The sequence below is a fragment of the Sturnus vulgaris genome, chromosome 1, assembly GCF_052056855.1.
Source record: "Sturnus vulgaris isolate bStuVul1 chromosome 1, bStuVul1.hap1, whole genome shotgun sequence".
Taxonomy (NCBI): Eukaryota; Metazoa; Chordata; class Aves; order Passeriformes; family Sturnidae; genus Sturnus; species Sturnus vulgaris.
This window is the reverse complement of record NC_142243.1, coordinates 94,451,796-94,477,443: the sequence shown is the minus strand read 5'-3', so window position 1 is coordinate 94,477,443 and position 25,648 is coordinate 94,451,796. Positions and strand designations below refer to the sequence as shown.

Below are 25,648 nucleotides of genomic sequence, written 5' to 3'. Positions count from 1 at the left end.
AATACTCTAATAAGCTTCAGGGAAATTACAGGTCAGCATAAACCCATCTTCAACCAGTGGTATAGCCTCACTATAGACAATTTGCTGTAAACATTAAAAAAGAAGTGCTGATACATTGCAATAAAAAGTTGCTAATAAGACAAAGTCAAATAATATATTTTGATGCTCTGTTCTTAAACTAAAATTTTAAAAACGGAAGCTACCTAACATCATCTAGCAGTGATGGGGCCATCACCAGGAAGCCTCAAATGACTCAGTTGTAAACAAAGAGTGGTCATCCTCTGCAAAAGTAGAAAAGGCAGATACTGATCTGCAAAAGACTTTAGGCATCATAATTAAAGCTGAAGGCAGGAACAAACCATAATAGAAACAAGCATGTAGGTACTTTGTGTTCTCTACAGGCAGTTGAAGATACATCCAAAGTAAACCAACCTAGCAATACTTTAAGAAGGCAAATGACTGTTTTCTCATCAGGTCATCTTTGTACACCACAATTTTACTTTATTTTTTTTTATCAGTAGTTACATAAGAGGACCTCCTAAATAGGTGAAATAGCTGTCTCTGAGTTTGCTGGTGCTTCAAAATATTTCCCATTTGACAGGTGGCTTTGGTCCTCTTCTGTTCTTCATAGCCCTGGGAAAACAAAAAGCAAGCAAAAACTTTATATATGTTAATAACCAAATAAATAAAATTTGATCGTTTTCCCCAATGTCAGTAAAATTGTTTACAGAGGATAATTTGCACAGGAAGATTCCTATAGCTCAATAATCACATTAACATGGAAACATAGAAGCTCATAAAGCAGTGCATACTCCATTAGAAATGAAATCCACATGAGAAAGCTAAATCCTGAGGCACTTACTCTTTTAACAAAATATTTTTCTGACAGTCTCTTATTAAAATCAAAGGAAATGTGCTGGAGTAAAGCATTTAGGATTTACTCAATAGTACAAGCTAATCGGAGCACACTATTATCACAAAGACTAATTACATAATATCATATAATGCATATTTTTATATTTTAAATTCATATAAACATCCCTATCTTTTGCATTCTATCTATGGAGGAAGATGTTTCTAAAACTGTGCATTTACAAATTGCTACTGGAACTAAATACCAAATATAAATAAGACAAAAAACATCCTTTTTCTAATGTTAGAATATTTTTCCCTACTATTTATGTGAGAAAATAAGACATTTCTCATCAAATATCTGGGGCTTTTACTAGGATGAGGGAGCATAAAGCCCAAGGAAGTTGAGTCATCATTGCTGGAGATATGTAAAAGATATCTAGATGTGGTGGTTAGGGAAATTCATGGTTTAGTAGCAGATTTGGAAGTGCTGGGTTAATAGCTGGACTTGATGATCTGAAAGGTCTTTCCAGTCTAAATGCTTCTATGATTCTATAACCAAAGGATTCTAAAGAAATAACACTTTTAAATGAAATTTTGATTCTAGGCCCTTCTGTTTGGCTGGATTCCAGCACTGGGAGCAGTGTCTCCTGGACATAGATGGTGATTCATCTCCATACTTAGCCAGATGGAAAAAGGGAAAATCCTACCACATGCTGGAGTTTTAGCTGAGAGTTTTTCCTCAAATGTGTCTCAAACTGGGGGATGGCTCCCCCCACCTGTCCCCCAGGTATGCCTCCTCTGAGCCCAAAGCACACACATGACATCTAGAGATCTGTCTTACAGGCAAGCAGTGTCCAGAGCCTACAGTGGATCAGTGCAGGTCTTCCAGTGGCTGAACCTTGCAATACTTTTTTTTTTAATGCTCCAAAGAATACAGAATGCTTAAGATTCAAAGAGTTATAGCACGTTTTGAAGTCAGTCAAGTCACCTGTCTTCATGGATTCTAACTATACAAAAAGCACTCTCAGAGACTTTCCCTCTGAAGTTTCTGCTTTTGGCTTTTCATAGTTTGGGGGGTTTTTCAATAGATATTTTTCAGAAGAAGCATTTACTCATGGACCACATAACAAAGGGGGAAAAGAGGAAAAAAACTGGCCTTAAGAGAGAGAAAAACAACTCTACTCAGCCAAATCTAAGTCATCTGAATATGTTAAAATAGCCCAAAATTATGTTTCAAAAGTAGACTCCTAGTGGTTTTATCAGTCAAACTCATGTGTTCAATTGCACATATGTCTTAAAACCTCAGACTAGGCTATTTATTGTCTAAAATAAGTAATTTAATCTTTTTCTTGTCCAATAAAACTTAATTTTGAGATGGATGTCATTGCCTGTCTAGATACTGGTGGAAAATAAGTGGAACCTTTTGAGCTGCCTTTACCATGGAAAAAAAAAATGGTAGGCAACTTGAAATTGTCCTGAAGGTTTCTTGGCTCCTGCACACCTGGAGCAGGGTTGGCACTAGTGTGTGTGTTTGGACTTCCTATCCATGTTCTTTCCCTCAGCTGGTGGCTCTGCACTGTCTCAGTGAGGTGCACGGGCAGGGGGAAGCAAGGGTGCAGCAGGACATTCACAAAGGGCTGCAGCTGATCAGATCCATGCCTGGAGACCTTCCCTGGTATTATCAAAATCCTGGGCTGCTTCAGGTACCTGCCACTGAAGATGCATGTGACTGTGCATGTTGACACAAAGTGTGTTCTCCCACATACACAGCAACCAGAAAGGCTGCAGAGGACTCTATTGCTGGCATACGTTCATTGTACACTAAGGGGAAAAGTAAGATATTTGTTGAGGGTGCACACAATCTTAATGTCTTTGTCATTGATAAAGATGTTAAAGAACATTAGTCCCCAGACAGAACCCTGAGGAATACCACTAATCACCAGCCTCTATCTTGACTTAGAATGAGTATATTTAGGCGTGAGTCTAATGGTTTTGCTTTTTAAACGAATGATATATATATTTTGTTGACTTTTTAGAGCTATTGGTTGAAGTTCTTAAAAGACATGAGGCTATATGCATTGGTATGATCTTATCATACACCCTATATTTCCTTCTTCTTATACACATTCACTAATGCTAGAACTTAATTTTAGACTGTGTATATGTTACACATGCATCAGCATCTATTGTAAAGATATATGATAGAAAATCTTGTTTTATTACTCATGGATTCTCTGCTGTCCATTATATTAAATGCATATGCAGATTTTTTTTGGTGTGTTTACAGTGCAGTAATTAGAAACATATGCAATCAGGTTAATAATTTTTGTAAATTGTAGTTAATTTTAAAGATTACAATAAATTATTGTCTGTATAAAATATGTGAGGTTTTTTGCATATGTATGTAATATTTATGAATAGAAAGACTTCTCTGAGAAGCTGTACATGGGCAAAAGAAATGTTCTAGTGTTGTTGTTTAGAAAAGATATTCCTCAATTTAGTGTTCCCACTGAAATGCTCCAAAAACTATGCACTGTTTGCTCACTCCCCCCGCTTCCTTTCTCTCCTCCTGCAGTGGGCTGAAGACAGGAGTTGGAGGCACAAAAGGTAAAGATTACAGGTTGAAATAAGAACAGTTTACTGCAAAGAGCAATTAAATAAGAAAGAGACAGTACAGCAAAAATATTAATGAAAATCTCTACAAGATATGCAAATGAATGACACGTGACAGAACCAGCAGAACACACAAAGCACCTCCAAGCTACCTATGACCAGAAAAGAATCTCTTGCCCCAGCCCACATTCTACTGAATAAATGCCCCTACTGGCTTCTGCAAAAATTAAACTCTGTCTTGGCCAGAACCACGACATCTAGTTATCCACACACCTCTGTGAACCCGGCAGGCTTCCCAGCATAAATTCAAGTTTTCAGTGATCACACATGGTAGCATTTCTTTGAAAGAAAAAAAAGACAGAAAACAGATTAAAAATAAATCACAGTGTTAGTTGTGCTTCATGCATATGGTTACATTTTTGAAAAGGGATTGTCGTAAACTTTGACAGAAAGTTTGCTTGATTGTTCCATATATGTAAATGTCATCTATAAAAAAAAATTGTCCAATTTCATCTACAGGAAAGAACATGAAAAGAATTAGCAAAGCAGAGATTGCTTTTGCTCACCAGCTTGGACAGCATAAATTTTTTAAGCAATTAGAGAAATAAACCCTTGGAAAGTGGCTTCTCCCCTGTTCTGGCTTATCTTCACATAGCAACAAAGCATGAACAAAGTTGTTCAATTAAAGAAATGTACATTAAAAAATACAATAACTGATTTGCCTCATCCCAGTGATTTGGGATTGATGTCTTGTACCTTTTAATAGCCCAGCTTTATTATTCAGTCCTCATTGGGTCCCTTGCCAGTCATCAGACTTTTCCAGCTGCAGACTCTGGTCATTTACAGTTTTATAGACACTAGAGAGGTCTGTCTGAAGGATAAGAAAACACAAATTAGCCTTTTCAGATTGGCCTCAGTCAATGCTGGCTTTGTGCTACAATAAACATTCAAACAGTTGGATATATCACTTTGGGCATGTTATGTCAAAGACTTATACAGAAAATGACTAGAAGGATGCTTTCCCTTTGTGGTTTTGAAGCTTTTGAGGACTTCTGAACTTCTTTGAAAAGCGACACTGTATGTATATGTTGCTAAACGGAGTGGTAGCCAAGTTAAGCAGACATTTTGCAAAGAAACAAGAAAATGCAAATCGTCTCTTCATTAGCTGTTAAAGCAGAAAGGGAACAGCTCCTTTTTGCAATTTTTTTCCTTCTAAAGGAGATTGTGCAGATGATAAGTTTTCAGGCTTTGGTAATTTCCTAAACCGTATACTTTGCAGAATAATCAGAAAATATTTTACTTTAGTCCCCCAAAAATATTAATCTTATATATACGTATATTTATGAGAGGGTGTTAGCCTAATGGTGGAAAAATATTCGTATGCTCATGCCTTCAGTGTTTAAACACATTCAGTGAGAACTTATCCAAATTTTGGTGTCTTTTTAATTTATGATTTTACAATTTAAATTCCACTCTTTGTTCATTATTTACATATATCTTTTGAGGAAGTCAAAGGGCTATCTCTGAAAAATCACAAAATGTAAACCCCATCTTATGCATGGTGTGTACAGCAAGAGAATTTCACTGAATACAACACATTTTTAATTCAATATGCATAACTTGAGAATTTCAAACTTTGTCTCAGAAAATTTGCCCAAACATGTGGCATTCATTAACTAAATAATTCATTACAACCTATTCACTCAGCTTTATTATTAATAAAATTTCTTTGAAATAGTTGAAAATCCCACGGATTTTAAATTAGTTAGAATCTGAAATTTTTAGAAGTGACTGTGCTTCTGTTCCTGTTTGACAGTATTGATATTGTCTTTTTCTGGTAGAATCAAAGAAATTATTCTTCCCTCTTAAAGTAGTGACACTCATAGCAAACCTCCAAAATATTTGCTCTTCTATAGTACTAGCCTGAATGTTCAACATATTTTGCAGACTGGATCTGACAATCAGTTCTGTTTTCTTTGAACTATCTCCCTTTTCCTGTCTCGTAATAAAAGGGAAACATTTGGTGGTGAGGAAAGTTCATTTGACATGGGCTGGTTCATTTTATCCATAATGTATTAAGTCAAGATAGTTTCTCGAAAGCACTATTTGCAAATATATAATTACATTTACTTAATTAGCTTTAAATTATCTTTATTTTATGGAGTGTAATCAAGATGTCATTTCTGTTACCAGCATATTTTCCTGCTTAAAAAAAAAAGGTTTGCAGAGAAGCATAAAGTTAAATGCTGCTGTTAGGGATGTTTTTCTCTATTGGGATGTAATAGCAGACATGGCCCAGACTTTGCTTGTTTTTTCCAACTCCTGACTTTGCATATGAAAACCATACATCTCCCTGGAATAGGGCTTGGCAAGAGTATTTTTGTCATATGTGGTTTTGTATTCTGATGGAGAGTTAGAGACCTGATTTTTTCACTTTTACACAGAAGATTACTACTATTCTGATATGTTTTATGCTAATATATAAGTATAAAGCCTAAATTAATTGCAATTAAAATCTTTCACCCTTTGCTTCTAATGCATTTCCTTTATTAGGTTTGAATGTCCAGTAGTATCAGTACCTAAAACCCTTTAGGATTTTGTCTTCATGTAGCAAAACCACTTCTTCTCTAGAGAGTTTTATTTTCTTATCTGGATTTTTCCCTTTCTGTTCATTTATTGAGTGTCTTCCTGGTATAATAAATTAGAATACACTGTCAAATGACGAGGGTGTGAACATTAAGAATAGAAAATATGAAAGCAGAGGATAAAGTGGAAATATTAAAGAGATCTTTAATATACAATTAGCGTGGTCATTCAAGAAAATTAGTAAGACAGGCAACCATATGCTGCTATGTGAAACTTTTTCTTCTAGTGATTTGTCATTCTCTACTATTAATTTTGTGATTATATATGGGATTTTGATATGTGTAATTAAAAGTATATCTCTATAGTTATTTTTTCAAAGTATATACAAATACAAAAAAATATCTATTTTATAACTGCTAACATGTTTCCTCAGTTGATTTAAAAAACCTCATAATTTCAACAAAAGTTGGGCAGCATGAAATGTGAGTAACTGTACTTTATAAGGTAAATTTCTACATATATAACAAAAAAACAAGGAGGGAGGGAGGGAGGGAGGGAGGGAGGGAGGGAGGGAGGAAGGAAGGAAGGAAGGAAGGAAGGAAGGAAGGAAGGAAGGAAGGAAGGAAGGAAGGAAGGAAGGAAGGAAGGAAGGAAGGAAGGAAGGAAGGAAGGAAGGAAGGAAGGAAGGAAGGAAGGAAGGAAGGAAGGAAGGAAGGAAGGAAGGAAGGAAGGAAGGAAGGAAGGAAGGAAGGAAGGAAGGAAGGAAGGAAGGGAAAGAGAAGCAGCAGAGAGGCTAATTATCTGAAAGGAAAATTACAGAAATGTTAGAGGGATTTTAGTGCTTCTTCTAGTGACTGCTGTTAGCATTTAATGATGGATTGATTAAATTCTGATTGATATGTAAATGTATGCTTTCAAGACTTTATGTATCCATTAATATAAAATTGAAATATGTCTATAATATCACAAATGTGTATGCAAATAAAGGTGATATTTGTGGATATTAAAAATTTCTGACTTCTTATTCTGAAGGATGTAAGTTGACATTTAGACCTTGTTTTTGCCTTCTCTTCCATTGTTAAGCATTTTGTATCAGAAATGAGAGATACTGGCAAGGATAAAACAAATCAACAAGAATTAATCTGCAAAGGGAATAGTCATCATTTTTTTCTCTCAAACACATTGTACAAATGCATAATATTCTTCTGTTAGAAATTCTGATGCAGTAAGAAAAACAGTAAGTATTGAACAGTAACAACCAACACACAGATATTCGTATGAAATCCTGTTCTCATTTCACACTTTCCTGTTCAGTTTTACAAACAATAATACAGTACTCAGCTCCACTTTCCCTCAGGTGGGTATATAATTTCTACTTAAATCATTTAATTGTTAAATTTGGCTAATACTGAAAAAATTTTGGCCAAGACATTAATACAACCATTTTTAATTTAAACACCCTTTTTTGAGTAGATTTAGTAATGCAAGTTATATACTTAAGTACCCTGAATAACAATATGAGGTCTTCCCCATAGATATTTTTACTTCCAGGTTTTTTTCCTACAAAATTATGAGGCATTGAGAATGCTAAGAGGCATCTCTGTTGATATATTCTGTATTAAAAGTAACAGTTTCAGTTAAGTTTAATCTAATTTTTCTTTCTGTATTGCACTTCTGTAGTATTTTTATACACTATCTTAACAATGTATAAAAGGATAGGACAATGGAGAATATAGATCTCTGTATGACAACTCTCAACTATTTCTATTTAAAAGCCTTGAAAACAAGCCATTTTTCTATCTCTCCATGGTTTTTGTGCCAGTACTGTAAGCTGTTGTCATAATTAAATTATTTTCTACAGGTTTTAGAAAAAGATTAAAGTAAGACCAGGTTAGGAATGAGAAATTCTATCTTATTAATGAGTTTTAGGCAAGTTATATGGAAAACGTAGTTTCTGTTGTTATTTGCATAACATATGTTGTAGATTGGTAAGCAACTTGCATGGAGCTCTGCCTGAACATAATTAAGGCAGTAGTTTGCAGTAAATAAAAGTCCCAAATCAACAATTTGTGTCTCTGCTTTAAAAAATAAAATCATTATCATTCTTAACACTTGAAAGTTCACAGAGAAGCTGACAGGCACTGAACTGCTGAAGGAGAGTGGGTTGGTGTTGCTGTCACTATTCCTTCTGTACAGAAGAAGTATACCAGCAACAGCTGACTGATACAGCTGTTCAAGTCATTATGGGCTAATAACACCTTGGGAACCAAAAATCCACTTAAGATTCCAGATAAAATCTATCATGGTTCTTTAGGACTGCCTAGCCCTATTATATATGAAATCAGTGAACATTTAGGATGAAAAACCTCTGGATTGTCTGGACAGAAGCATTTAGTTGGGTCTATAACCCTCATCTGAAACATTTTTTCAATCTAGAAATAGGCAATTGACACTCTTTGCAAGGTGTAATTTTATGCTAATTCTACTGAATAGGACACAGATAGTCCTGGATAGATCTTAAGTCCCATTTACATGTGAACCTGCACTGAACTCTCTTAATGAGAGCACCTCCTTCACCAAGAAGTATCTTCTCTTAGAAAACCAGAGAAATCATTGACGGAAATATAAGAAACATGAGTTCCACTAGAGATGATGCAAGGTGATGCTGGACTCAGCCCCACAGAGATCAGGGCACTCTCCTGAAAGGTGAGGGCACAAAGGTTTTGCCTTCCTGCTCCCAGAGCTTTAAAATGTTATTCAATTATAGTCTAGGAATAAATACATATTCATTCAAGGAAGCAGTATCTGGGGCAACTAAATACCATAATCTGACCAGAACTGATATAGGAAAGAGCACATGCAGAACGGACATGCACACGGAATCCAAGCTCCATGTACAAGTTTGTAAACAGTAACATTCAAGAGCAGCGACTGACTTTTGATTTTCAAGGCTTTAAGTCGACCTCTTGGAGTGTTATGTGACCTCACAAAATGCAGATAGGGAATGAAATGCATTTACTCAAATCTATGTTCTCCTGGAAGTCACCACTCTGCATTTAAAAGGACAAACAGAACATGGAAATCTTGTCCATAGGTTTATAGAGGCCCTTAATAATATATGCTCCTCAAAGGGTTTGGTCATCACAACCTGTGATACTTGATAACTGTTTTCTCTATATGCTCACATATTAAATATCTAGTCTAGATGGAAAATTCTATCCATTTTTATTTTTCCCACTTCATTTTGCCAGTGCAAGGACAGGTGTACTTAAAAACATATTTTTCAGGCAAAGGAAAAAAGATTTTGGCAGTAATCAACTTCTTCATTAATCTTGAATGAGGTCAGTGACTGGCAAGAGAAAAAGCAGTCTAGTTGCCTCAGCCACTTCACCTACTCCTGTTTAGATCCCCTGCAAGGCAGAATGAGCCCTGAGACCACTGCACATTTCTGTCTTCTTGTCCACATACAAATGCATAGCCTTTCATCCAAATAAGAAGGACATTTCTAAGTTGGGAGGCTGTGATGTGTATTTATCAAATATATATCAAATATACAGTAAAGTAATCAACAAACTGTTTATCAAAGGTAAATAATCTATGTGTTCCTTTTCCAATTTATGCATAGGTGGCCCATCCACCTTGGTCAAACATGGTAGAATTTTATCTTGAATTGTTGACCATCATAATGTAATTCCTTTGCAATCTCTACCTACTATCCATCCATGGATTTAGCTGGATTGTGGTGGCTTTACATTCACAGCATCCATTTCTAGTCCCTTGAAATGTTATTATTAACTAAGATGATAGAAGAGTGTGCTGTGGCCAGGGGCTAGGCTCCCTTCTCAGCCTTGTTATTGCTCTGGAAATAGTCCTTAAATGATTGAGCAGATGGTGAGAGGTCATTAGTGGTTGATGTGCCTTGGGTATTCTGGTTCAGCTGATTTTGGTGTTAAAACAGTCCAGTATCATTCCTGATGGTCAGCCATAGATTTAAAATTTCCATGGTCTGGAAATATTTGGGGTCCATTTTACTAAGGTCCCTCAAAGTAATCCCATTTGGCCCTGGAGCAGAGAAGTTACTTGTCTCTGACATTTTTGGGAATTTCCTTAGCTGTGATTATGGTTCAGAAGGCATTGTTTTCAGCTTAGCCAGTCAGTTGTAATTCATCAAGGCCTTCAACCATTCCATGTGATTCCCATCTTGATTTGAAAATGGAATATACTTCATCAGGTGGTATTTCACATTTCATGGATTCTATATCATCCAGAATGATTCCTTCTAATTTCCCCCATCCAGGTAGAATAGCTTCTGGTGTGGTAACTATTGCCCCATTTTGACAGCCTTCTTCTTCATCCACTCTGTATATACTATACCAAGAGTGACTTTGCATTATACAAGGATTTGGAAAAAATAAATTATTGTCATAGAATGTTTCTCATGCTTTATTTCCATGTTATCTTGTATCAACAATTGAAGAACAATATCATATAATTAACCTTAATAAAATTATTCATTCCTGATTTAGTGCATTGTTTTAAGTATGTATATTCAAAGATAATATGCAATTGTTTCCTGAACTCCTTAACAATTACTTCTGATGTCATACTTCCCATATAACACTTTATTTTAAATTTAACTTCAAACTGGAAATTAAAGTTGAAATTAAGGTGTGGGTTTAGAAATCAGAAACAATTTTTTTAAAAACCCACCACATTCAAATTGTAAGACGGATCCTATGAAATGCCTAGATGGAGCTAAGGTTGTGAAAAAAAATTCTTTATAAGAATTATAGAATTCCTCAGATTAAATTACCCAGGAAATTAGGACAAAAATCCAGTCATTAAATGATCTTACACCTCCAATGTTACTAAAGAGTTCCTGAACAATTATTAAAGTTATTAATACATGAGATATTCAGGAAAATGAGGGTTTTTTCTTATACTAACTATATAAATATTCAAAATATAATACAATTGAAACAGGAATTATTTATTTGAGTAGTATGTGTGTAAGTCCTAATTAAGCAAGAATCATTGTTTAAGTGTGTTTCGTGACTTCAATATGAGTGAAGTTTATGTACTTATAGGCATTCAAATGATGAAAGCTTTACCACCAGTACAGGAAATTTATGATGCTAAAAGTTTTTTAACAAATTTTTAAAAATCATATTAAGTTAAACATGCTTCAAATTAAGCAAAACCTTTGATGGTAACCTCAACAACGATTAATCACATGGCTAAAGATTGTGGGATTCCCTAAAACTGTTGCTATGAAAACCTGCACAAATTTATCAAAACTATAAATGTCTACAGGATTTTTTCAAATGGATCTTTACATAATGCACAGCAAACATATCACATTGTGCATGAAAATTGCAGTAGACATTTGAAAAATTGCAGTCAGAATTCAGGATTTCAGAATTTTTCAGAATATTTTCAGAATAGTCATATTCTAATCTTTTCAAGATTGAATTCATATATGGTCCTAAAATTTACGTCTAGATTATCCATCTATATTTTCTAGTTGAAGATATAAAAGTCTTCTGTTTCTGCAAACTCTAATCTGGCAAATATTCAGTAATAGACCATTTGGAAAAGAAAATGCTTTTAGTAGAGCGATGTGAGGTAATAATATATATAATATGAGGTTCAGATTTTAAAGCTATAGGTTTATTTTTATGCAGACAAGAGCTGCTGTGATTCTAACACATTTTAATTAAAGGCTGAAGACTCTGAAATACTGTAAACTAAACAAAACAAAAGGGATAGCGACACACAAATCAAAGGCAAACAAAACTTCCATCTTTTTATCAGAAAGAATCTCTGAATTCAAACATGATGCCAGACTGCTATCTGTGTTGTTCTGGGTTATCTAGACTTTTTGAACTTCCACACTTTCAGAGCCAAAAAAAAAGATGTAAATATTTTAGGAATCATCCAAAATGATCAGAGGAATTTTTAAGTTTTAAAAAAGTAAATAATTAATAAGACAAATATACTTCAAATCCATAAGGGTCTTGGATAGGGGACTTACACTTTTATCTCTTTTGCTATATTTTTTTCAAGGAAATAAAAGAAAATCAGTAGCAATTAATTACATTAGGAAGAATATTGCTCTCAATTACACCAAAGCAAAATAAGCGAAGCTGTGCTGATATCAGAAATGTTAGTCAAAACTTCATGGGCTTCACTGTGAGAATACCTGGACTAATTTTCTTTACTATAATATCCTTAAAAGCAAACACACAGTTTCTTGAATGTAGACACTGACAAACATTTATTGAGAGTTGATTTTCCTCCCATTTGAAAGTACCGATTTGCAAAAGTTCATGTGTATTAGCAGCAGCTTTGAGATAATATATTTCAAGATACTTTTATTTTTAGAAAAAAAACCTACAAATTTTCTTTCAAAGTACTTTGATTTCCTTTTATACATTTAAATGATTTTTATAGAAACTACTTTTTTTTTTTAGAATAGTGATTTCAAGGTAGCACGTGCACCCTTCATAATGCACAACTGGGAATTTGAACAGGTGTTTATGCAAAAAATTCTCAAATAATCCTCTCTAAATTTTTTGCATTTATTCACACATGTAAGGGATGAATTAATGGCCATCAATAGTTTTCAGGCGATCTAAAAATTGAAAAATTATTTCATGAAGCATCCACTGAATCATTGAAAATAAGCACATTGTTAAAAATAAAAATTATTAATAATAATAATAATCATATTAACTGATCAAATATTTTATAGTCAAATAAATTGTCCAATCCTTTTCCTGGAATGCCGATAACATCCAAATTCCTCTCCATAGTCTTCTACTATTTCAAGTAGAAAATAACAAAATTAATGCAGTTGACATCAAATGAAGAAAAACTCTAAGCTGCTGAATAAAGATATTGGAAAGTAAAGTAGCTCAGAAGCTAACCTGGCAGATGAAATGGCCTGACTTTAGTACTCTAAGTCACTCAGATAGGTCATCCAAGCAAGGCTTAAAATTGAAAGTTGCTTTTTTAGCTTAGTTATTCCCACATCCTTGAAAGTGGCAGATCACGCCTATGGAATGTGAGGCACCACATAGGAATACACCACATATCATATCTCGTTCTCTGGAGGTTCATGGAGGTTCTGTGCTCAGAGGACTAGCACGTGGCCTGCAGGAATAATATGACTTTGCTTGCACTTGGTCATTCACACCTTAATGGAAGAAATCACTTTTAGAGTATGGAAGGTACCCAATATTAGGGAATCATTATCAAGGAGCTTCAGTAGACAATTGTGAAAAAGGCTTTGCTGGCAGAAGAATTCAATGAAGACCATGGAATAAAAAATTTTCAATGAACTTCACCCTTATTCAAGACTAAGTTCTTTGACCCAGGAAAATTTCTACAGCATGCAAAAGAGGCAAATACTACATTAAAAGAACCAATAACTTAATCCACTCCAAGAAGTGCTATAAATGTCTTCAATGAAACAGTACAGCACCACATCCATGCCAGCCAGAGTATTTGATCTTGGTAAGCAAACTGTCTGGTTATTCTTCTCACAAGTATCAGACTATCTTCATCTGCATGAAATCCAGCGAGTGACAAATATCAAAGTGCATTGTTTGTTAAAGCTAATGGGCTTGGTGCAGATGTCATTGCCTGTGAGTTCTCTGTAAGCACAGGAGGCAAGATATTCCAAGTCTCTGAAGAGCATGAATTCATATTAACACAAACTCTTCACCCAAATTTTGTTATTGCTACTGACGGCAAAAAGATTGTCAGCACATGCTCACTAAAGTTGCGCCTATATTTTGCTGGGTAGTACTCCGAAGTCTACATGCAAGTCAGGGCATTTGTAAATATACTTTCTTAGCAAGATAGGAATTATGCTAATGTTGGGTAAAATTATATAACTTTGCTTACACAGTCTCTCGACGTTTTGTCTCAGCTTGAATTCTCTTTCCTTCTATTAGTAAATTTTTAACAAGAGGATACTGAAGGAGTTTTATGTGATTCCTTCTTTGCAGATGATGGTCATAACATAAAAGTGAAGACTCTCCTCCTTCATTCTAGATTTTTTCAGAGTAATTCCACTGAAAAAGAAGTGTCAGAAAAATATGCAGTTTTGTTGTAGTCAAAGTGATTTTTGAAAACATACAGGATTTACATAAAGCTTTCAAAATATGAGCCTTTGGGCTGAAAGAGAGAAACATTAAAATACTTATTTGCCATTACAAAATTGCTTTTCAGCATATCCAGAAGTTTCAATAAAGTTTTATGCTCTGATATACACAGAGAAGTATTATGAGTGGACCACTAATGCTTGCTTTATTCACAGTGTTACGAACATGCTAGTCTATTTCAAGCATGCTGAGACTAAAGATAAAGTGACACTGCTACAAGATCACACTCTATGTCAGGATGCTTGCAGTTCCTCTTCATATCACATTTGGATCCAAATCCTTCCCCCTCAGCATTAAAATCCCATAGCTGCTTCACTGCAGCTCCTGTAGAGTGGTAGAGGGGTAGAAATGTTCTCTCAGTAGCTCAGCAGGAACTATTTTTGCACAACCAATTTTGATGAAAATATATTCAAAACTGGGATGTCCTCCACACAGCCTGACAAGAGAGAAAGTACTGCATTTCTTTGAGAACAGAGAATTTGATCAGCTGCCTTCTCCAAAGGAGCAAGAATGGTTTCAATTGTACAACATGCAGGATGCTTCTCCCTGCTGGGAAGCGAGCTACCAAATCCCCATAATACCAAAAACACAAATAGTTCCATGTATCTGTCTATATTATTGAACATGCCTGTTTCCATGTATGGAAGAACACCAGTTCCCCACCAGGGCCTTAAAACATATTAAGGGTATAATTACAGCCAACCCTATCGTAAAGGTTTTTATATTTCTGCTTTTCAAAAATAATCTCCACATCTGGATTTAAAAGTTCATATCGCTGATAGCATCACAAATTAAAAGTAAGTTATAAAAATTTAGTGGTTAAGTTACATTTTCTTGGACAGTTTCTGAACCACAGAAATGCTCCCTGCAAAGATAGTAGTATCCAGACCTCAGACCTCCTGTGTGACAGCCCTCCATCACAAGGCAGCAGAGCTAGGATCCCTTTTTCTCTCTGCTCTAAATGGATATTGGATTCTCATCTGTGCAGTGACATTATTTTAATTACTTTGATGTAAGAAACTGAAGATGATCTTACTTTGACTCTATCACTGTATCTCAGACAAGATTTGAGTTTTCAGGAGCAAAAGTTCTCAGTCCAGTAACTCAGAACAACTGAGAGAATTTTAGTTATTCATTAGAAGTATGCGAACAAACTAAGAAATTAGGTAAGCAATTGAAATATAGACTTTTAAACAGAACTTTTAAATATATTTCTGCCTTTCCTTTTTGCTATGCAATTTCTTATATGGGGAAAAGTAACTTTCCAATGGCAAGCTAATTCTCCCGGAGTTGTCTGAGAATCAAAATAATATCTAGCAGATTGTAGGCACTACTGAAGAATTTTAGGCTGGAATTCTCTGGTTGTTTTGATTGTTTTTGCAAGCATTGGTTGGAAGCCAGTGATTTTCAGTCCTGCTTTCAGCAGGAGGTAAAGATCTTGTGGAAGAAACTGAGAGCCCCTTAATGAGATCCACAAAAGTGTATTTCTTGCTGAAACTACTTAAGTGAGTCATTATCTACCCTGATGCATAATTTAATATGTGTACTGCTGAAGTACAGGACTGGGAGTTGGAGTTAAAAGGATTAAGGTGAACATACATCATACTTTTCAGGACTTACCGAATAATTTGTGACTCTTTAAAGAGTTTTACAAGGTTAAACAAAATCTGTACACTATATTATTGTCTCAAACAATTACATTGCCCCTTTAGAAATGTTTATGCTCCATGCCACTTTACGGTGTCATTGTCAAAAGAAGTGGAAGAAAGCAATCAATAGCTGTTGGAAACTACACAGCATAAAAGCCTGAGGAAAATATAGTTCACAGGTGCATTGACTGCAACACTGTTGCTGTAACAATGTGGGGTTTAGTCAGTGCTGAAGACTTTTAAAAGAGCATTTTAAGAAATGAAATTCACATTTTCTACTGACTGTGACATTTTAAAAAGGCTTTCCTCATACACTAGCCCCGGACACTTTTAAGACCTTTTGTGAATTTTGTTTACTATGGCTTCACATACAATCCCTTCAAGTCTTTTTTAATGACATAAACTCCTTGCCTAATCACAGTGGAACACCTAGGGTATGTTTTTTCTTTTGTTATTTTTAGCAGTTCAGGACCAAGTACCCTATGAGCTACTAGATGACTAGCTTTGATGAGAATAGATGAAATTATATCTTCAGCAGTCTCTGGTGGGGAGGTGTGTCTTTCCTCCTCTTATGGAAGACAATCAGTCTTACAATAGCAGAAGGTGAGAATCCTTTTATATGAATAGTGAACATTACTTCTCCCATGTCTGCCCCGGCATGTCATTACAAAAGGCTCCATACATATATCATATCTATTGAAGAATTAAAAAATAACCAGACCACAAGAAAATTCTTCTCCTAAAGCCTCCATGGATGACAAGTTTGGCTGTGTCCCAAGGCAGTGATGCCTGTGTCTTATACTTTTATTTTTGTGTCTGTACCTCTTGATGTTCCTGAGCACCAGGAAAAAAATTGATACCTAAACCCACTGAGATTACTGACACCCAAGGGTATCTAACCAGGAGAGAGAATAAAGCACACTGATTACTTTCATTACTGACTGCAGACTATCAGGCATGCAAGTGCTGCATGCTGAAAAAAAGGGAGATAAGTTCAGCATTAATTACACCTGGAATATGTCAGGAAGTTTGAGTCCTTTGTCAAAAGACCATTTTGAAAACGACGTCGAAAATTCCTGTTTTACTGTTAATGAAAAATAACATTAAACAAGGACCTTAAAAGTTATTTATTAATTTCTAATAATATTACCCAGCTTTTTCTGTTCTCTTTCTTCCAAGTCCCATTGCAGTAAATTATTTGTAACTAAGCTTCTGCAAAGAAAGGGTTAAGGAATCAGAAAATGAAAAGTCTATTTGAAGAGAAATAGATGTTTATGATTTTTTTAGGGATTATAAGACATATTTTTACCAGCTAGAGTGCCACCATGTAGATGTGCCCAAGACACCAAAAATGTGTCCCATCTCAGCTGAGACTCTCAGCTCAACTTGGCAAAGAACTCACTACCAGCTCCATAGAATCCAAACCTAGGGCTCTGTGGTAGCATATAATTATTGTGACTGGACTAGCCTTCATAAAAAGCACATGTATATTCCTTGAATATGCAGGTTTACCAGGTTGAATATAGGTTTTCTCAGGAAGCTACTATTAAAATCCTCAATATCATGCCAACAGATTCTATTTCTGGAAAGAAACATGAAGACACTGATCTTGTCTCCACACATTCAGCAGATGAAAACATTTGACATAACGATAATGTATTTTTTTGATACTGTCTGATGACAACACAGTATTCGGATAACAAAAAAGTGTAATTCTTATTAGTGCTGAATGAAGTTTTTCCCCTTTAAAATAAAAAGATGGTGAGGCCTAAAGCAAGGCTTAGAAGTAAGTATTTAAATATTCCAGCTCTAACCACACTGCTTAGAAAAGGGGGTTTGAATAAAGAATCTCCCTCCTCCCAGGAGCTGCTTTTAACTTTCAAATGAAGCATGACTAAATTCGAGCAAAGCAGATTTGATGTTTCCAATTAGCTCAGAGAGCTGAAAATAGTTGTGATGTTATCAGACGGTGGGTGTTGTGAATAGGAGCCACATCCTGACATAGCCTGTATGCTGGTTATAATTTCAGAAGAAACATAAAAATTACTTAATTACATAATTGTACATTCTGACTTTTTGTATTTTTATAAATTTTCCAAAGAATTTCTGGTCATAACCAAGCATCTGCATTTTATTGTTTGGTCATATTTTTGGCATCCACTTTGTAGGTAATGAATGGTAATCCATCTTAAAACAGTAACCCTCACAACATCTTTGAGCCAGGGCCTGATCCAGATTTCTCTGGAAAAAATGCCTAAAAAAACCAAATCAATATGTGTCTTTCCCAGTTTTGTGACTCTTTGTTAGTTTGTTGTAATGTGATTGCAAGCAGTAATACCAGCTTAGGCCACTATCTTCCAAAGCCTAACCTTTGCATTACTCATGATCACTGCTGTTGGAGACAAGTGGGACAAGCCTGTCTTGCACTTTTCCTAACACTGGAAAATGTAAACAGAAAATATTATGCTACTGATGAGTTATTCTCTCTTTAAAATGTGATTAATAAAATAAAAGACCACAATGTGAGCTGTAATGTAAGAATCCTTTGTTCACATGCTGTATTATTATTACTGTGTTATCATTGGCTCTGGCCTTTGGAGTTTTTGTAATTATTATTATTTCCTTGTATTCTCTGATTATTTTTACAGCTAGTAAATACAGGCTCATCCAGGACATACAGCATGGATTTAACTGAACAAAGACATTTTAGAGTCAATAAACTAGTTGTTTAGCTGTTGGAGTTTGGTCAATAAAAGGGCTCTTAGTGAGTGCAAAATGGCTAGGCAGCATTAACATATTTTTTGTGAATATTTTTTTATTTGATTTTAATGTAAACATAGAAGACAAAACACAGAACACAGCTTCTCAGCAAAACACACACATTTTCCTGGTTTGCCTTCCCTGTAGAAAATATTACAGTGTTGGCATTAGGATATTTTATTGCATGCTACCATATTTCTGACTTCTGCCACAAGAAATCAGGCAGTCACACCTTTTTTTTTTCACAATTACCTTATATCTAATAAGATTGTGTAATGCAAGAAAAAAGTAAAATATTAATTTGACTCAAGTGGGAAAATCAGCACCTGCCATGGGCCTGCATGTCTTTAAATACACAGAACTCAGTAAAATATTTCTTCACAAAAATAGAAATTGCTACAGAAACGGTACCCATAGCAAAAGAAAGAAAATAGCTTTTCAGAAATGCTTATGCCGTTTCCAGTTAATTTCAGAAGTTAATTTGTTTTTTGGAGAGAAAAAGCCCCCTTACTTTGGGTGAAGAAATTATATTCTAATTCATCAAAAACACCGTGGGCCTTCAGGGAGTTCAAGTTTTTGCCACTAGTTTTAAGTCTTCAAGTATCAATGTTATTTGTGATCTAATTGACATTATTTTGCCAGGAAAATTTTCACTAAGTATTTTAGAAAAAGAGAGTACCTTTTCAAGGACTGAATATGATATGGAAATTGGAATGTCACAGAATACATTTTTGCCAGTGTATTTTTTTCCAACATCTTGTTTTCCAACATCATTAGAGAAATAATGATATTTTTCTTCCCTTTTTTGGCTTTATGGAAAAAAACACCCTCTTTTTTCTTCTAGGAAAACGTCAATGTCTTCTAAAAGCGAAACCAGTTTCAGACAATAATTTAAAAAGACACAGCCAGGCTGGATGGAGCTCTGAACAACCTGGTCTAGTGGACAGCATCCCTGCCCATGGTGGGAGAGGGTTAGAAACCAGATAATCCTTATGGTTTATTTCAACTCCAAAAATTCTATTGTTGTATGAAATTAAACGCAAGGCTTCTTACATGTTATGCTCTATAGACAGAGCTTCTGCAGTCCTTGCTGGTTTGTTTCCTGTGAACTTGATAAAGAGCTTCTCCTTCTCCCTGGGGAAAACCCACTGAGAAGATGAGGAAGTCATCTTTGAGCTGAGGGACTCCGTGTAATATAGTAGGTCTCTCTGCCTCTATTGTACTACACTTGTGTGCAAACATCTTCCTTCCCCTAGCTAGAAAGACAGAAAAGCAAAAAGCCTCAGCTGTGTAGTAAATAGGTTGTGTGCTAAGGAATGGAACTTAGCTTCTCATGGAAGGTGGATTTGTTAAATGAAACAGCAAGTTGACAAGTCTGAAAGAGGAAATATAAAAAGATAATCCAGAAGCCATCATTCTCTGTTCCTGATGCACACACCACTGTCAGTACAACCAAGTCTGAGGTTTTTTCTTCTCAAGAAGAAAATACGTATCAGACTGTTTGTGTAGTGATTAACAACAAAAGAACCCTGAACCCTACACTGCAACTGCTGTAGCTCCAGGTATAGCCACACACCCATTCTGAAAATGGAGACAATCACATTTAATTGCTTCCATGCTTAGATGGATCACAGATGTGACAGGCACTGTGCCTGACCACAAATTATTAAAGAAAAACATTAACTGGTATAAGTCTTGTTTATGAAAGAGTGCCAGTGGAAAAAGTCACAGGATCGTGGTCTCCAGCTACTACACAGATGCCAAGCAAAAGCATATCAACAATTGTTGAAGTTTATAAAAAGTGCATGGTGCTTTTTGGAACAAAAATGATTTCTGACTGCATTAAATTATATTGCTGTTGTTTTAAGAGTAAATAACATGCAGACATCCAGCTAGCCAGTTGACTGCTGGAGATTTCATTTGGAATAATTTACAAAATCATGACATAAGAATTATGCAACGATTGGCCTTCCAAGAACATAATTTCACACTGTGTCCCTATCTAAACTAAATACCATTTGGGCAGACATTGTCAATTTTTTTGCTTGTTTGGCACCAGGCTAAAGATGTTAATTGCTCAGGGTTGAGTGGGGCCTGATAGTCACTGACCCTTCCCAGGTTCTGCAAGTTCATGTCACCCCAGCAGGAGCCTGCAATAATGGTGCCCTGCAGAAGAATTATCCAGCTACAATAGATATTTAGGACACCACCTCAGACACATGGCTGACAGGTACCACAATACACCTCCTGTTTGGAACTTGATGATCTTTAAGCTCCCTTCCAACCAGGCCACTCTATTGATTCTGTGATTCTTTGAAGACCTCCATAGAAAATGGAGTAAAGCAAAGATGAAGTATAGTAAAAAGTTTCTGGCTTGAATCACATCTTAACTCTCTCTTGGAAGGGAAAGATTGATCTGTGACAAAATTACTTGTGTGAAAGAGTAAACAGCAGTAGAGTGATCAGGGAAGGATGCTGGCATGACCCACAGCCAACTTATTAGATGGCTGAATTATAGCCTTTGAGTCCTAATGGAGAAAAACTAGTACACAGCCCTGAGTGAGATGCTAAGCAAAGGAATATAACTGACCTCCTGTTTTCCTCTTCAGCTTATCTTTTTTTGCTATCTTAGTCTGCTAGCTTCTAAATCCCTCCCTGCTAAGTGCACAAGAACTGTAGTGGCTTATGTACATGTATACTTGCTCAATCTCTCTATTTTTTTCTGTCCAGGTGGCTAAAAATGTCTGGTTCCATCTGTTTAGACTTTTGTGGATTTAAGTGGAAAAATCTGTGTTTATATCTAGTATTTACCTCAAGTGCCACTGACTCAGATGAAGGGAAGCATTAAGAGTCTTGCCTGTCTCCCTCATTGTCTGCACTAAATCTTGATGAAGCTTGATAGGGTAGAACGGCTATTGCAAGAGGGACACAGGTAGAAATATTTACCTCTCCCAAAAAATCCAGTCTACAGTCTCTGCCTGTCATTTCTACACCTTTTCACAAATATCTTGATTTATAGGCTAAAACTGAAGACATAAATTCTTCAGCCATGAACCTGCCCCTAGTTCTGTCAACATTGCTACTCACCTTGAAACATTCAAAGAAGGATTTTCTTTCCATAACCTGCATCCTTTACTAAGCGAGCAAGAGACCATTTCTCAGTAAGGTAGAGAACACTTGGTGTCCACTTCCAGCTTCCACAAACTTCCCTCTATATCCGCCCTTGGTACACCTAGAGGTAGCCAGCTAAGGAAATGACCTGTCAGATTACTGAATCCATTTCCTTACAAGGGTAGGGCACAGTCACATGGGAGACAATGTATCAGATATTAAAGTGATTCCACTTGATCTTAGCCAAGAGATCAGGCCTAATATCTATTGTGGATGACAGCTCTGTGAGTTTGTGCATTTAGCCACATTGCAGTAAATAGACAAAACCTCTGCGGTGAGCACACACTCCTTGTCTGGTTTGGTGCACTGAATCCTACAAATTGACCCCATTTGTAGCAGCTTTCATTTTCAGGTAAGTCAGGATACAGGAAATCCAAACAAGGACTCCCACAGAGGTATGGTTTCAAAAAGCCCCCAAAAGCATCAGTAGAATCCCAGAGTTTAAATGCCATGTGTGCATTGGAAAAAGCACTCTTTTAGCTTATAGTAGGTTGGCCACCATTATCCACACCCACAGGAACTTAATACCAGGCAAGGGGCGTCCTCTATTAAATCCTGACATAGCATATTCAATAAAAAGCCTATTTAGAAATAAATTAACAACAAAACGTAGTGAATTAAAAGCCACAATGGAGGAAAATAATTTAAGGAATGGAATAACGAGAACAATTTTCAGCCATGAAATGTTTTTATCTTCTGATAACTTGCAAACGGTAAAGCCATGAATTTATGCATAAGATACAATACACAACAAAGAGATAATTCATATTCAAATCTCATGGTCCTCCATCACACATCCCTCTGTTTATATGTAGATAGTCTTATGAGAAAATGACACCAGGCACAACCAAAATTATGAGACAGCAAGTCAAGCCTGAAGATAATAATTACTTAGTTCACACAGGCACAGTGAAATTCTTCAGCTCACTGTCTTGGTGGCCTGCAGTGACAAATGTATCATGTGAAAGTAGTAAATTAGAAGGATATTCTTTCCTTTTTTTTTTTTTTTCTGAAACACTTAGTGAACTAATAACTGTTTGACAATTGCATGGCTGGTATTTCAGAGGAAAGGGGGAACATGTGGTGACTGAGAGCACCAAATCCATTTCCATTTACATTACTGTAAATCTTGAGCAAGTCCATTGGTTTTAGCTGAATTACTCTCATTATCAATGGCAAAAGGTAGAAGAAAAATGGTCAAAGGGATCACATTTTACTATGGGAAGGCAGTTTCTTTCAAAAGAAAAGTACATTATATAAACTATAAGGAATACTCAGTGTCCTAGTTAAAAGTAATGTGGTAAAATAAAGCAATGAAAAATTAATTTAATCTCATAAAATAAAAGCATTAGAAAAACTTATTTACAACATTTTCCCCTTGATAAAAGGGACTATTTATCATTTTGTCAAGATGCTTAGCTATTCAAGGACTTCGTTAGACTAGCCTATTGAGATATATTTAGCAGTTTACACAAGAAATGCCTTAGTTGTCTCTTTTTCCTGAGAAAAGTTTGACTATTTACAGTTTCATCAACACTGAGATTCTCCTTTTTTCCCCCCTCAAAACAGTCAGCAGAGCAATTAATTATGACATTTCTCTCAAGATGACTACAGGTTGGAAAGTGTGCAAAGCGTCTGTTTAATATAAAGATACATTTAAACTTCCTAATTGCTAGAATCATGATATACAATAGTCTTTTCTCATAGAAATTGTGATTAAATAGTCATAGGGTGTCTAAGAATAAAGTACTTCTGGCACTTCTGTAGGAGAAATTTAACATCAAGAAGATTTTGTTCTAATGAGTCTTAAAGCAGCAACATGTTACTGTTAAGAAATGCCAATACATAATTCTGCCTCGGGATTTTTTAATGTGGGTGTTTGTATTCTTTCTCCAGATATGTTTTTTTATTTAAAAGAGCCTTTCTCTTCCAGTCTCCAAAGTCACTTATGAAATTATAATAGCGTGTTTTCATTCCTATTAACGCTGTAGTAATGCTTGTATATTTTGCTTATTGTACTGGTCAAGCCCTTTGTAAATTACTAGAAAGGATATAGTGTATCTTAGCTCTTAAATGTGATTTCACAATTTGCCTGATGCAAACCAAATGCCACATATTCACTGACTTTTAAACTAGCTGAAACTCTCACAAGAAATGCAAGATAACATTGAGTAAAAAACCTTTCTTTTTGAAAGAATATGAAGTGCAGCTTCTAAAATGGAGAACTTCTTCCAGGATTTCCAGGTCTGCTCATGAACCAGAGAGAACTAAATGTAGCAGATGAACACAAACAAATGAATTCTAGAGCCATCTGCTGAGATGAGTTACAACAAAAAGAAATATTATAAGATACTAGGGTGTATAAAATATAAAGTATGATCATAGGAACAATCAAAACCACAGACAATTCAAAAATCTGTGCATAAAGGAAGTTCGTCAACATGAAGTTAATTCACAAATCTTTCAACAGAACTTTTCTAAACATATACTAACATAGAACCTGGATTTGGAGAGATTTGTTGGTCTAAAAAAAAGTAATTTGAATTAATTATTTTCTTCTTTAAAACTTTGTGCAGGAAATTTGAATATAATTTTATAATTCCATATTCATGAAGACCAAAATTTGAGGGGAAAGATGCCAATGGGGAAAATTGCTGCAAAATAATACATTCCAATATGTATAGTTTTTCTATCCCATTAAGCTAGTATTGCATTTTCAGATATCTATGGAAATTGTAGTAGAAGAGCTATTAATCTCAGTTAATTTTCAATTAGAATTTCAGAAACCTGATGTAATAATAAAAGGAAGTTCAAAATAGTACTGTCTACTTAAAACCTTAGTCCAAATGTTTCATCCTATTCCATAAAAAGTGTTAATTCACTAACATTCTGCTAATTACAGACTTTTTACTTATTTCATTTTATTGTATGTCTGCCTCAAAAATACCTATCATGTAGTTTCAAAATATGACTTATATTTACAGAATAATTTAAGATGTCAAGCCTACTATTTAATAATAATATGTCATAATGAAGACAACCTTCCCAAGACAGATCAAGAAACCAAATTCAGCTCTTTAATTCATATTATAATAAGTGCTTAATAAATATGAGCAGGTAATGCAAAAATAGTATTTGATTTATTTGATTCCTTTTTTCTGTTCATAAATTATCTGCAAACAGAACACATTATTCTTCAGTTATTAAATTATTTGAATCACAGATTTATTCCTCAAAAATATACTGATAATTTATTAGATATCTAACAACTCTGAGGTAGTTTATTTTGAATATTTAATTTAAAAACTAGGTTATTTATATTAGCTACACAGCTCATTTTTGTTCTTAAACTAGATAAGCTTGACTATTAAATCTCAGGTGTCTGATGTAAATTATTTTGATTACAATTCAGCAAGATTTCTTCAAAGACGATTATTCACCTGAATAATTTACAGAGCATGAAATAAAGTAATATTTGTGTCAAAGTCTAAAATTTCCATAAGATTCCACAGCTCCTAAGTCCTTAGTTAATACTTGCTGCATAGGAAGGGATGTAACTATTTCTTCGGTGTCGAAGTTAACTCTGCAGATCTGGCTAATATGCGCTAGCAGTACACCCAGCAGGGACAGCCAGGCAGATAAAAAAGAGGTGTGAGTTACTGCAGCCAGCTGAAGCCAGGGGCCACAAGAACTGGAGGAAAGTCTGTTCACGCAGGTGTGCACACAAGGCAGGCTCAAACCCAGGTGGCATTTACTCCTTATGTTGTTTAAATGACTGAGAAAAGAGAAAAAAGTAAGAAAACATAATTTCTTGTCTCTCCTTATGTTCTCTTTCAATCAAGG

General features: G+C 35.3%; 1 long non-coding RNA gene across 1 annotated transcript; it reads right to left on the bottom strand.

Moving 5' to 3' along the window:
• Window positions 1–411: 411 nt before the first annotated feature.
• LOC148225359 (uncharacterized) lies at window positions 412–14,107 on the bottom strand. The gene is made up of 3 exons (XR_015802786.1): window positions 13,966–14,107; window positions 4,225–4,339; window positions 412–633 (listed from the first exon to the last, which is right to left on the bottom strand). It is a non-coding gene; the product is annotated as an uncharacterized LOC148225359 (long non-coding RNA).
• Between the last annotated feature and the right edge of the window lie 11,541 nt (window positions 14,108–25,648).